Raw genomic sequence first — 5,096 nt, forward strand, 5'->3', positions numbered from 1 at the left:
AAGAGGTCAGGAGAAGGCTGCTCTGTTATGGAAGATACCAGGGGATTTGCATAGGGTCACCATGACAAAGCAAACACAAGTCAGGTGCTATTCTCAGCGCATCAAGAGCTCTGCAGTCCCATGTGCCATATACTCAGGAAGGCTAGCTGCAGGACCTGACCCTATGTGTATCATGAATCTCCAAGCAAGAGTGATTTTCAGAATTTAAGTGTAGTCAGCTACGGCACTTTGATAAAGACTTAGGAAGGGTCCTGTTACTATAAAGAACCACCAGGTAGGTGCCCAGGCTGGATCTGACCCCAGGAGATGTGTGTGCTCGGATTCTGCATGCTCAGCCAGTGTTTTGGAGTCCAAATGATCTATTGGACAGACCCATGCAGGTTCCTCCTCTTTTGGTCGATTACAGAATCCAAAAGAAAGGCTCTGTATGTGCACAAGATAGCAAACAGGAAACTGTTTAATTCCTGTTCACACTCTAGCCAGCAGCAAACTCCCCTTAGGAATGATGCTCAAAGAATGAGCTCCTCTAGAGGGAAGGAGTCTGAGAGTAAAAAGGATCACAGGACTGATCGCTCTTGGAACAAGACAAATGTACCACCTTCAGACAACATGGCTCAAGGACTCCTACTTTAATCACATAACACCCCACACACACACATACACACACACACACACACACACACACACACACACACACACACACACAAAAATCCAAACAAACCGAAAACCAAAAAAAAACCTCTTTAGTACATAGTCTAAGTTCTTAGAATGATGTTAGAGGCCCTTCATATTTGGTCCCCTTACCCTTTTGCAATCTATCTGGTTGTTCCCAGCCTCATAAGCTACCACATCATCAGTGTAGCCCCAGGGCTCTCTCTATTCTCCCTCTTGGCCTTTCTTTTCTTTTACATCTAACAGGGTCAGAGTCTTTTCCTCTCACCCCCAGTATCTCCTCACCTTAAACATATTAGCACTGATGACCCTTCAGTGGGGGACCCTTCTTTGAACAGTACTCTCGACTTCAAAAGTAAGATAGCCTCCTCAGTCCTCTGTTTTATACTGTACCTATCTGAATGGTTCTGTTGTCATGCTGTTAATCTTTTTTTAACACTGTGATAAAAATACATTGCACGAACACTATAAGGGAGGAAAGCTGTGTTTTGGCCTTTTTGCTCTATCATGATGGGGAAGGCATGGCTAACAAGAGCAACTCACAGCATGATGTCAGGTGAAGGGGGAGGATGTGAAAGGAAGATAGGCAAGGATGGAATCACAGGTAATGGGGGATTTCTATGTGGGATACAAGCTTATAAGAGTGATGCCCAGATTCAGGGAAGGTCTTCTCTCTGAAAGCTCTCACAGACCCCTCCCTAAGGGCACTTTGCTAATAGCCTAGGGTACACCTCAATACAAACAAGTTGATAATCAATACAAACCCAACAACCAAACATACCTTGCTCTAATATCTATTAGACCAGAAGCTATATGAAGGTAACTATAATTGTATTTGTCTCTGTCTTTCACATACCTGAAAACTAGAAAGAACACAGGGAAAACTGTCTCCTTCAATGTAAGAAATAAATGAGTATACGGCCCTTGCTTGGCTCCATTGGTTGGCTGGGATTGCACTAGCCTCTGCACCTGCTGCTTGTCTGTGTCTCTGGGTAGTCTACAAATGGTGCTAACAGATATCTTATACTTCTTTTCACACTGATGACTGGTTCTAGCAAAACAGCTGCCCCATTCCTATGGGGGCCTTATGTCAGGCCCTGGCCTTTTAGTCTGGTTAAACTGACTGGCCTTTCTGTGTGACGTCTAGACACCTAATAATTAAAGCTGTGTAGTGATGTAACTTGACAATAATATGCAAGAAACATCCTTGAGAATTTAATTGGGAGCACATTTTGTGAATATCTTGGCACTGAGCTGTAAGGGCACTACCATACTGAAATAATGCAATGGTCTATAGTTCTGGGAAAGCTCACTGAGCTAAATGCAGGGTCAAGTATGGGTCAGGACATCATTCAAAGGGGGAAAAAGAACAATCAGGGAAGATCTAAGTCAATCTGAAGGCAGGTAGGAAAGAGGGAGAATAGTAGAGAGTTTATAGAGATGCAACAGCTGTCCTCTTAAAGGCTCATTAGCACAGATGGGGGCCTCAGAGGTGACTTGTTGAGAAAAAACTGGTCCATGAACTCTGTAAACTACAGGCAAAATTTCAAGTGCATATGGATTTCTTTTCTGGAATGAGAATTTGTAATGCTTCTTGTTTCTGACAGAGATTTCCAAACTATTAAAATTTGAGATTTGATTAGAAGTTAAAATTGATTAAAATCTATTAATGACAGTTCTAAATTGCAGATCAGCTGGAGGAAGGATCAGGTATGAGTCAATATTTTCAGTAGGAGAGAGGACAGAGGCATAGGTAGAAATGAGCTTTTCATGAACATTTACTGAAGTCAGGCCATTTCTGCAAGTTGCTACAGTGGAAGGTTCAGCTAATTCTCTAAAATCCAATACCTTTAGTATGATATAATCTTTCAGTGTGCTTTTGTATTTTCTTCTAGAATATCTTTAGCAGTGTACATATTTTGGATATGATGAGACAACAATCAGTCTCAGAAACAATTCCTGATGGCCCCTGAATCAAGGTGCCCTGCACAACAATCCAGAACCCCTAACACATCTGCACCCCCCCCCCGAGCAGCTAGACAAGTCATATGATAAACAGCATATGTATGAAAGATATGTCGGTGCTTCCTGCAGGGCCAGAGGGAGTCAATACAGAACATAAAGGCACAGACCATACATACCATCACCCTCTAAACCTGCAAGAGAGGCAGCTTGCAGGAGCATGACAGAGTTGAATATTAATTACTTGCTAGATTTTATGCCAAATAAAACCACATGTGTCTTTCAGCTGTGGTTTGGAAATGTTTTAACCCTCGATATTATCTGTAAAAATTGGATAGGATTACATCACCCGACTGCTGGTTTATACATGTTCAACTCTCATGTCAGCAGAGAAGGCACTTCTGTGGAGTTCTCCTGGAGGTCTCCACAGAGAGTTGGCAGACAGTTGGAGGCCAAGTGAGTTCTGGCCTCTGCCTATGCAATATGGAGAGCTACATCTGACATCTTGAGTGCTTGGAACTGCACTTTAGTAAGCAAGAGTCCACGACTAGGTTACTTCAATCCAACTGAGTAGGAGGTTCAAATTAGCCTGCTCATAGACTAACATCTGAGTAGTTCAGAAAAGAAGTGTGAAGTGCTAACATCCACTTACCAGGGAGTGCACACCATGTGTGTTCTTCTGTGACTGGGTTATCTCACGCAGGATGATATTTTCTAATTCCATCCAATTGCCTAAGAATTTCATGAAGGCATTGTGTTGGGTTTTTTGGGGGGGGGGATTGGATATTTTTTATTTACATTTCAAATACTTTCCCATTTCCAGTCTCCCCTTCAGAAACCCCCACCCCATGTCCCCTCTTCCCGCCTTTATGAGGGTGCTTCAACACCCACCCACTTCCGTCCTCCTTGCCCTAGCATTAACCTATTGGGGGCATGGAATGAATGCAAAGGCAGATGCTCACAGTCAACCACTGGACTGGGCACGGGGTCCCCAATGAAGGAGTTAGAGAAAGGACCTGAAGGAGCTGACGGGGTTTGCAACCCCATAGGAAGAACAACAATATCAACCAACCAGACCTCCCAGAGCTCCCAGGGACTAAAACACCAACCATAGATTAGATATGGAGGGACCCATGGTTCCAGCCTCATATGTAGCAGAGGATGGCCTTGTTGGGCATGAATGGGAGGAGAGGCTCTTGATCCTGTGAAGGCTTGATGCCCCAGTGTAGTGGAATGCCAGGGTGAGGAGGCAGGAGTGGATGGGTGGGTGGGGGAGCTCCCTCATAAAAACAGAGGGAGGGGGAATTGCATAGGGGGGTTCTGGAGGAGAAACTGGGAAAGGAAATAATATTTGAAATGTAAATAAAATTTCCAATAAAAGAAAAATAAGAAGCATGAAGAAAAGTAAAAGAGTCTGAAAACGGTATATAAATCATGTGGGAATCCATTGAAGAAAGAATAAAAACAACAGGTTGAAGAAAACAAACAAACAAAATAAACAACAAAACCAACAAAACCACAATGTGTTAACTAATGACAATATTTTTCCATAACACTTTACCTCTGAGGTACTGGTGCATCCCAATATCATTATAGGTTAGGGATTAGGTTTTGACACATGTGTGCCTGAACAATACAAACAGTATCACCAGTGGTATTTCTATGATATATGCTTAAAAGAAATCCTTGGTTTTAGGATGATGTATCAGATAGGAATAAAGAGGAAGAAAAAAAGTATATTTTGAGATAATGTAAAATGAGTAAGGGGTCATTATGAGAAAGCAAATGTATACAGAATTTCAAATAGACTAATAAAAATACATGAAATTATGGAGAAAGTCAGACATAATAACACAAAAATAAGCATTTAATTAAGATGTCAATAAGTACATTGATTCTGAGGTTATTTGAAAATATGCATTTGCCATATGGAAACCCTCTATTTTATGTTTCATATTTATACTTACATTAATTAATTAATTAATTGCCATTACCATACACAGAATATTTTCCTAATTTCAGATGTAACTGTTGCCAAGGTAAACAACAAGACAAAACAAAAAAACCTAGTACCTGATGTGAAATATGTCCCCTCGAATTGCTGGTCATAGATGTCCCTGAGGTCCTTGAAGCAATGCAGGTTATTGCTATTTGCTTTGGGTTGCACATAGAACTTGATGGTGAAACACTATTGCTGACAGCGCCACACATATCAGTCACAGGCCATGGAAAGATTGAGTTGATACTGACCAGGAAGTTGATGTTGGCTACTTTTCCCGGTACTAGAAGGTGCTATGCAGGCTGATGAGATTAGAAGAGGGAAGTAATCAGCAATCTGACCCAGCTTGGAACCCTGTCTACCACAGTAATAAATGGCAGAGGAAGCTGTACACATTGCTGCAAAGGTGGAATGAATTTTACAGGGATAACCAGCCACTATCTGATTGGATTTAAGAATCATT

Source organism: Mus musculus, chromosome 13, assembly GCF_000001635.26.
Source record: "Mus musculus strain C57BL/6J chromosome 13, GRCm38.p6 C57BL/6J".
NCBI classification, from domain to species: domain Eukaryota; kingdom Metazoa; phylum Chordata; class Mammalia; order Rodentia; family Muridae; genus Mus; species Mus musculus.